Source organism: Vicugna pacos, chromosome 29 (genome assembly GCF_048564905.1).
Source record: "Vicugna pacos chromosome 29, VicPac4, whole genome shotgun sequence".
Lineage (NCBI taxonomy): Eukaryota > Metazoa > Chordata > Mammalia > Artiodactyla > Camelidae > Vicugna > Vicugna pacos.
This window is the reverse complement of record NC_133015.1, coordinates 23233831-23243676: the sequence shown is the minus strand read 5'-3', so window position 1 is coordinate 23243676 and position 9846 is coordinate 23233831. Positions and strand designations below refer to the sequence as shown.

The following is a 9846-nucleotide window of genomic DNA, read 5'->3' as shown; positions in this document are numbered from 1 at the left end:
GGCCTTTCACTGTTCTAAGATGTTGTCTCCAAGAAAAGTGGGTCCTGGGAGCGGAAGACAGAATTTGTCCCTCCATGTTCTCCTGAGAGTGAGGTTTCAACAGATACACCATTGTGAATGGACGTTTCTCAGAGATAATCTGACTAAACTCACCATCTCTTTTGACATTGGGAGTTAGGGGTTATAATATGATTTAAAATCAAATGAAAATTAGAGGCAATAAAACCATTTCCCTGTTGATTGAATGAAGTAGGATTCCAGTTTTAACGCAGCTCCTCACCATTTTGTGGTACAGCAACGTCAGGCATTGTTCACTGATTTCGCAGAATTTTATACATCACTGTTATTACAAAGAGTAGATCGAAAACATTTTCATGCCTTTCAGTGCGATCTGTAGGTGAACTGAGGTCACAGAGATTTATAATTGAACCAACTCTGGGGTGCACGTCACTGCAGGCGTGAACGCAATTCCCCACCAACTGGCCAGGCAAGTTCATGACCAAGGGGTTATTTTATTTTATTAAATTTTCAAGTTAAAAAAAAAGCCCTCAGGAATCTCTTCAAAGTTGCAATTAAATTGTACAATGATTTAAATTTGCTCTAATAAATTTCATGCCAATCCTGAGTCCCCGGGGTTAATAAAAACACATAAAGATATATTGTGCTGTAAGTTCTGGAACCTCCTGGAGAATGGAAGAGACCTTCTCAAGGAAGCAGGGTGGGTGGGAGGGCAGAGGGGGTCCCGCGGGCTGGTCTGATGGCACCTCTCCCTACAGGGGCCAGGCAGTGCCAGGGTGGCCATCATGTCCCCGGTCCCAGCACAATGGGGAAAAGAGGCAGTGCCAGGAGGAGAGAGAGGGGAACATGATTCCAGACCTATTTCACTGTGACAATGTACTAGTGTCCCCCTCACAGCACCCTGGAGCCTCAAAGAGTGAGACAGAGAGACAACAGCGGAGTCCTTGGTCCCGCTCAGTGGCTCCTTCCGTGTGGCCAACGCCCAGGACGTGGCCTGTGGATCTCTCGTGGAGGAGCCCACAGGAGAGGTGGGGACACAGGCAGAGCGGGAGCTGGTCCCCCACCTGCTTTACGTGAGGTGTCCTAGTTTTTTAAAAAAATCGCTAATGACTGAAATGTGAGTCTAAACTTACGGTTCAATGAGTTCTGACGTGTCTCTGCCAGCATCTAACCGCCAGCACAGCCACGATGTGGAGCATCTCCTTCACCCCAAAACCGCCCTTGGCTCCTTCGTGCCTCTGCGCCCACCCTGCCCCAGACCACCGCTGACCCCGTCCTGTCACCATGGTGTTGCCTTCTCTGAAATCTCACATAAACGGAGTCACATGCACACACACTTTCTGCTTTGTTGTCAGAGGATGAATCCCCTGGGGGCTCACCGGTCTGGGTCCCCATCATTCTCAGGAGTCACGGGGATTTGCTTGGGGAAATTTTTGGACTCCTCCTTGTGAGAAGCTGGTGGGGTTCCTCAAGGAAAAGCCTGTGAAAGTGCAGGCCCCACCCCCGTTCTGGAGCCCCCCCACCAACACTGGGAGTTTCTCATGCTCATGCTGGTCTGCACTCAGCCCCCAGGAACTTCTCAAAATTAATTTTTAAATATTCCTGCCAGCGTGGCTTCTAGAAGCTTCTGCTCCAGGCATCTTTCTGGTTGTGATCGGCTCGCCAGATTTGGGTGGGGGAGGGGGTCGCCCTGTGGCTGCAGTTCTCAGATGGGTACCAGGAAATTCTTTGATTTTCAGTTTGTCCAGCTTTTTGTTGGGAGTAATGACTTTTTTTTTCTTTTTTAATGAAGGTACGAGGGGTTGAACTCAGCACCTCCGTGCTTGCTAACCATGTGCTCTTCCCCTGAGCTACACCTTCCCCCACCAGAAGTCAGGTGACGACTTCTGAGCTCTTGACCTGTCAGAGCAGAACCCGCTCTCACACCAGCGTTTTGGATCACCACAAGAAATTCGGCTCTCAGGAATGCCGCAACTAGGAAATGAAAAATAAAGACAAGGGAACCCATCCTCTGGCTGCAGCTGATTTTCATAAGGCCCATCCAAAGAAACATTTGAGAACCAGATGAAGAGTATCTTTGAAGTGGGCTTGGAATTAAGCGAAGCAGATAGCAGCCTGCTAACAGCCGGGTGACGGTGTGCCTAGTGTCGGAGCTCAGGCGCTTTTGAGGGTGTAAGGGAGGGGCTTCGTGAGTTCAGCAGGGAGAATCTGTGCATCTCCTTGGATTTGCAGTGCTGTGCATATTTATCATAAAATGAAAAACAAGTTAGCATCTGCTATTTACTAGAACTCCTTTCTAACAGAAAACGTGTTTTAGTGAGTGTTCCTAGAGTCTTTGCCGTGGTCACTTGAACACAAAAATGCTGACACTTCTCCAAGCTTGTCAGCGCCAGTCTTCTCAGACCCTTAGTCAGAATTAAAACAACAGAATGTCCTCTGGTAATTATGGGTATAACTTCTCTCCTCCTAGTTACGCTGTACAGCCAGAGGGGCGAGTTTGCACATCCATTTAGGCTCAGGGGAAAACTGTTTTCCTTCAGTGTAGTCAAGAACTCCCCACCTCCCACCCCCATCACAGTCTAATTTATTCCTGATACTTCACATGCTAATGGACTCTTGGCAAACTCCAAAATCTGAGTTAAGTCAAACATCCAGCTTTGAGTTGTGCAAGTAATAAAACAAATTCTTGTTGAATTGAAACCATGGTTTTCCCCTAACCATGTTGAAATGTACAGAAAAGCATATTGCCTTCAAAACAGAGCTCAGCCCTCTTCTTCATATGGAACCAAATGCTTAATATACTATGAAAGAATCAAGTAAATATTAAAAGAAATAGACCAACTTCCAAAAACCTGCAGGGAAATTACTCAAGGAATAAAACTTCAAAGTTTGCATTTAAAAATCACAACCCTTTTGAAGTTTTATAAGTTTTCATTATAGGACATAAAATTATTTTTCTATAGATCATAGTGAGATCTATGGTTACAACAAAGCATTCTTTCCCTTAAAAAACACAGAAATATGGCAATTGCTATAAGCATTTCCTTCAGTAGGTTCATAGTCAACTCAAGCTGGGGTCACGATGTAGAACGTTTTTGCCTCCTGATCTGCTCTGCTCCTATTATTTCCAGAAATATCACTTTTGCTATTAATAAATCTTCACTTAGTGCGTCCACGCATCATTGCTCTTTCGTCAGTTAACTCTTCTATCAGATTTCCAGGAGTCCTTAACAGAACCTGCAAAAACTAATTGAAAAGAGAAAACAGAGACATGGAAAATTTGTTCTAGAGCTGGATCAAGTCACATATCCACTGGTGAACAGGGCTGCTCCCCCTAACACTCTGGGCTTCTCACTTGTAACACTTAACACTCTAGAGAGATCATATTAATTGGGGCAAATGTTAACGTACATTTCATGGAAAAGCAAATACAGATAACCCGTACATATATGAGTGTCTGTAAGAGAATAAATTAAAGACCCAAAGTCAAAGACATAGCTTTCACTTATCATTCAGGAAAATATCCGAAAGATAATCATAATCTCCTGTGCTGGAAGGAAATGAGCAAGAAAGCCACATGTCATGCAAAGTCATATGCACAGGAATACACAGTGCGGCACTGTGACCAAAAATAACCAGAATAGAAAGTCTGCTGTCTGTCAGTGGGGGGCCAGATGAACAGCGGTACCGCCACGCCATGGAGCCCCATGGAATCATTAAAAAATCTTAGACTGGTCCTACAAACTCAAAAATAAAACAATGTCCATGAGCTATCAGCAGAGGTCAGCAAGGTGCCGGCCCTTGTACTGACAGCACCACAGCCTGAGCGCAGCCTTGCAGTTTATGCTGTGGGTTTCAGACTGAGCCGGTCCAGGGGGCTAATGCACCTCTTTTCATCACTTCTTTTAGGAATAAGAGGGCTAACATCTCACTCAGCCCATCTCATTCCCTCTGAGAATCTGATGAAACTGTTGGATCTTCTTTCCCGAAAACTCAGGCATAAGCCCATGCAAAATTTTGCCTCTAATTTCAAAGTGAATTCACTGGAGTCCACCCACAGGTGTCCGGAGATCCAAAGATCCTAAGCAAAGAGCTCTTTGTCAGGTAACAGGTCACAGCGCAGCGCCACGCAGAATCTAGGGACGCATTGTAGCTAAGACCCGGGCGGGCGCGCACGCTGTCTGGGGTCTGGTGGGTGTGTGGCCCCTCACGCGTGCTCTCAAAGCCTTGGAAGGGCAGGTGATGCAAGCATACGGGCACAGGACTGACCAGGGGCCTAGATGGGCTCCACCCCACCCCTACTTGGCCTACTGGCACCTTCCGTCTGAGAGCCAGGGTGATTGAACTTTGGCCTTGCTCTTTCCGAAGGGAAGCTTTTCCAGCAGGCGTTGTGCTGCTCGGAAAGCCCCGCGGAGCTGTCCCACAGGAAGAGGGCTGCCAGGGCGGCACATCCCTGCACGTGAACCCCAGGGCCCCCCTGGGTCGACGGCCCTGAGGACAGACAGTCTTCCAGTCTATAAAGCCTAAGTAATTGGTACACGTTTTTAATAAAGCCGGGAAAGCAGAGCATGTTTTACAAGAATTCCACCAAGAATGGATAAAAGAAAAGCTCTGAAAATTCGAGGATTAAACTTTAGTTATCTGTAAAGTCATTTTTCAAAATGCAACATTCCCTAATTGGGGTATTGTAAGACATTACAAAGGATGAAAAATGTTTGATTCTTCTTGGCAGCTGTATCTGCCCCAGGCCAGCGAGTGCTTGAATCTTGTCTCTCTCTGAAGGCACCTGACTCTCCTTAGATTTGCTTAGCCGGTTGCCTTAAGACTTCAGTTCCCTGATGAGTTTGAGAACAATCATGAACTTGAGGTCTGTTTCGCTTTTGTCATTGTTGTAAGGCTGGGAAGTGACTCTCTTTCTAGGTCTGTACATCCCAAGCAGAAACTCCAAGTCTCTATTGGAGAAGTTTAAACAGAAAAATGACATGATGTGATTTAAATACTTAAAAAACAACTTTAGCACTCATGAAAAAAGAAATGAGTCTGGGGGTGGGGACAAGAGTGAAAGCAGAGAACAGCAAGGAGGCTACTGCAATAGCCCAGGTAAAAAGTGATGGTGGACCATGTGATCCAGCAATCCCACCTCTGGAAGTTTATCCCGAAGAATTGAAAGTTGGGTCTTGAAGAGATTTGCACCCCCATGTTCACTGCAGCACTACTTACAATAGCCGAGAGGTGGAAACAACCTAAATGTCCATTAATAGAGGAACAGATAAAGAAAAATGTGGTACAGATACAATGGAATGTATTTTAAGGTTTTAAGGTTGAGTAACATCCAGGCAAATGGATGAACCTTGAGGACATTATGTAAAGCAGAATAATTCAGTCACAAAACAACAAATACTGTATTTCACTTGTACGAGGCATCTGACGCGGTCAAACCCTGAGAAGCAGAAAGCAGAACGGTGGTGGAGGGGCCAGGGGGGTGGGGAAGGGGAGGGAAACTATGTAATTGGTATGTAGTTTAGTGGGTGTAGTGTTTCAGTTTTGCAGATGAAAACGTTCTGGAGATGTGCTTCACTACGACGTGAATATATTTAACACTACCAAACTGTACACTTAAAAACAGCTAAGATGTTCAATTCTATGTTGTAGGTGTAAAAACCAAACACACAAAACAGTGATGGTGTGTGGACTAGCAGTTGTGGTAATCCCAGGAGTGCTGGGGAACGTGCAGTTTGCTATTTGTGATGCTTAATTTCATGTGTCAACTTGCCCAGGCCCAGGCATTTGGCCAAACGTTGTTCTGGGTGTCTCTGCGAAGTTGTTTTTGGATGAGATGAATATTTAAATTTCTAAACTGAGTAAAGCAGATTGCCTTCCCTTGTGTGAGTGGGCGTCATCCAGTCAGTTGGAGGCCTGAACAGGACGAAAGGCTGACCCTCTGGGAACTCCTCCTGCCTAGCTGCCTTTGAGCTGGAACGTTGGCTTTTTCCCGCCTTGACTCAAACTGAAAGCCTGGCTCTTCCTGGTCTCCAGCCTGCTGGTCTTCAGACTGAAACGACACCAGTGACTCTCCTGGTTCTCAGGCCTTGGGACTCAGACTGGAACTAAAACATTGTCTCTCCTGGTCTCCTGCTTGGGACTTGCCAGCATCCATACTCACATGAGCCAATTCCTTATAATAAATTTCATATATTTCAATAAATTTAATACATTTCAATCAATTTCATATATCTTTATACATTTCATATAGTTCAATACATTTCATATATATGTATATGAAAAAAAATATGTATTATTGGTTCTATTTCTCTGGAGACTCCCGACACATTGTTACAGTATATAAATCCAAATTTCATAATAATCTCTAACTACTTTAAGAGCTTTATACAACAATTTACTGATATCATTTTTTAGTTTGAGAAAAGATTGAATATTGATTTTGTGTACACACATAAAATGTTTAAGGCTGAGTGAATTCTGTGTGTTTTTAATAATCGTAGTCAAATATGACCATGCATTTCAACCCCTCAAAATATTCTTCTGAGATTCATGACATAAGTGGAATGGTATTTTGTTTAAAATTTGTGATTCTGCTTAGAATGACTTTGTATTATCAACTGGCTCAAAGACATGTCTGCTACAATTCACACACCAGATACTGAAGTGTATTTCTTTAGGCTATTTAGGGCACTTCTTGTTTTCCCTTTACCCCTCTCTCCCTGAGCAACTCGGCCATTGGACATGACCATCACACAGGGAGTGGGAGCTGCAGTGACCCCACTGCAGGGTGTTGTCACCTGCGCAGGGTACGGTGGTGTCCCTGCGGTAGCAGCGGGAACGGCAGTCCAGCACCGGGCATCCCACCCAAGCGGGATGGTCTCTGTGGAGGAGGAGGACGGACTTGCAGGAGGGGGCAGCCCTGTGAGGGTGCTGCAGCCTGAGTGGGATAAGGAAGGCACCCAAATTACAGCGCCCGTAACCTTCCAAAGTGCCCAGGTCGTGAAAGCCAAAGGAAGACTGAGGAACTGTTCCAGCTACATGAGACTAAAGAGGCCTTTACCTCAGTGTGACGCCTGAACCAGGTCTGGATACTGAGCTCTGCAGGCAAAATTAGGACAACCGGCAAAACCTGAATGAGACGTGAGGACCAGATGGCACCAATGTGATGTGCAGCTTTGCTGGCTGTATTGTGGTTGTTTGTGTGGGAAATAGATGGTGACGTGTTTAGATGATGGAGTGTCATGTTGATAACTGTTACCCGAATGGCTGAAGAATGTTTTCTGTACTGTTCTTTGCAGCGTTTATGTAAGTTTGATATTGTTTCAAAGGAAAAATAAAAAGAAGAATCTTTAAGGAACACGTTTGTCAGCATCGTTTTCTGACATTGACAACTGACTGATGTGACAAATCAGGCTTACTGTTTTCAGCGTACCAGTTCATCCCTCTTTCCTGTCTTAAGAGACAGTATACTTTTTGCTCCTGTGGATTTCCCCCCCCCCTTTTTTTTTTCCTATTCCCTCATTTTCTTTAAAGCAAATTTTAATGGGATTTGTCTTGGGGAAAGATTCCAGCTCAGTGTTGACTTTTGAAAACACGTGAGACTTGATAACCTACAAAGTGCTAAATCATAAGTAAACGAATAACAGATATATGATTAAAAACAACTGAAAAATGCTTATAGGAAAACAATGTCAACAGTTCTTAAAAAAAAAAAAACCTGTAGTTTTGTTAGAACTTTATCTTTTGCCAGGTATTCATTAAGGTCTTTTTATTGGGTTTTCACATAGGTCGTGGTATTACTCTCCTCCAGGTTTGGCTGAGGTATTGTGAGAATGCAACAATTAACAAAAGTGGAAGCAAGAGATGTTTGGAATCCCCGTCACCGCCTTTTGTTTGCCAGGCTGAGTCTCTCCCTCTGTTAGTTGGCTGGGAGGTGAATTCATTCAGTTGCTACTATGATGCCTGTGTGTCTTGTCAGCGGCACACATAGTCCTTCAAATTATACATTTGTTTTTTTATTAGCTACCTACTTAACTGCAAAAGCAGTCACCACTGAACTTAGTTGAATTTTAAGCAGAAAAAAATTTTCTTAAACCTCCTGTATTCAGGGAACTCTGCACCAGGTATGATTGAGACAAGAAATTCAAGGGGCCAGATTTTCAGATGCATTTCATTTCTTGAAATTCAAATGCATTCATTTTCAAATACTTAAATAGCTTACTTTATGCCGACCACTGTCCTAAGTACATTAAAAATATTAACTCATTTCATTTCCAAACAATTCCACGAGGCATTTTCTATTACTGTTATTTCATTGATGAGAAAAGTAAGGCATGAGAGAATCAGCAGCTCAGAGTGCCGGCTAGGAAGGAGCGCAGCCAGGTTCTGAGGGCGGACAGCCTGGCCCGGGAGCCCCCGCGCTCCTCCCGGCGCTGCTCTGCCTCCGCGCGTCCCGCCGGGGGAGCACCAGCTCCGGCGCTTTCTGCGCTGCAGACTCAGCAGGACAGGTGCTTCATCTCTGCCCAGAGGCCGCACTGAAACTACCACAGCGGGAAACCAAGGATTAAATCAGTGACGAGGAAGAAGGGAACAGACCTGTGGGTTTGACAGCTTTCTGGAACTCAGACAGTTGTCGGAGGCCTGGTTCAGGAAGAAACAGACTGGAGGAAACACGACCCAGAACATGCCCCCCGCGGGGTGTGCTGGTGGCGCTGCCCCTCCTGGGGCTCTGGGGAGGGGAGCAGTCTGGGTGCAGACTGCAGGAGTTCGAAGGAGGCCACAAACAGGCGCTTAGTTTGAAAACGAGTGTGTGTTGTTGAAACACCTGTGCCAGTCGGCCTGCCCACAGCCCCAGCCTCTCCAAGGGCAAGAGGGAGCTTGTCCCTGCCGTAAACTGAGTAACCCTGGAAAGAGACACAGTATCAAGTGCCCAACTGTCGCTCTTCACTGAAGTGCTGTGTGTTGTAGAGGGTCCCCGGTGCAGCAGCTGGCTCCTGCAGGTGCACCCTGAAGGGAAGTCAGTCCATGGAAACCTTTGTAGTGGTGAAGAAAGGTGGGTCAGAGAACCAGGTCTACCTACGCGAGAGGGAAAATCCAGACCAGGAACAGAAAGAAACGCTTAATGATAAATCTTAATTAGGAATGAAAGAAACCAGAGATTCCCAGAGATACGGCGAGAACAGTAGCTTCAAAAGGAAAAGCCAAAGTAAAGAGACAACCGCCCCTGGGAAACCGGAGGCGACCCCAGGACGAGCACGGCCGTCTCTATTCGCAGGGTCCCGGTGAACACAGGCTTCAGCTGCCGCAGGGGAGGCAGACGCCACCAGCCCCCGGCAACACGGCTCAGGTACCCGTCACCACAGTGTGTTACCTGTGTATGACCGGTAACGGGGTAAGCTCCGCGGCCAGCGCTTCAGTCCACAAATCACCAGGTAAACGATCAGTGATCAGCCACGTCATTTCCTCCAGAGTCTGGAGATCGGTCACCATGTGTCTGTTACTCAGCTCTCACGGAGGCAGCAAAGGCCACAGAGCACGTGGCTGTGTTGCCACTGTGTCTCCCAGCGATGAACCCATGTGATGTTTAAAAAAAGGAGTTAGAACAGGAAACTGGCCAACAAAGACAAAAGCAGAGCAAAGAAACAAAGAGTGGTAACGCTGGAAGTGAAATCTGAATCAAATGGAAACAGGGTTACGGAGCAAGAGTGGACCACGGGCGTGTGGACAGTGCCAACACGGAGAGACTGAGACCCGCAGACAAAGCAACTTCGTGAAGACAGACTATTGGGATGGATAAGGAAAGCGGCTGTGACAGAAGGATGACGA

General features: G+C 45.9%; 1 long non-coding RNA gene across 1 annotated transcript; it reads left to right on the top strand.

The window, feature by feature from the left end:
* Positions 1-952: 952 nt before the first annotated feature.
* Positions 953-2025, top strand: LOC140690144 (uncharacterized). Its single transcript, XR_012065328.1, has 2 exons — positions 953-1046; positions 1811-2025. It is a non-coding gene; the product is annotated as an uncharacterized lncRNA (long non-coding RNA).
* Positions 2026-9846: the final 7821 nt, after the last annotated feature.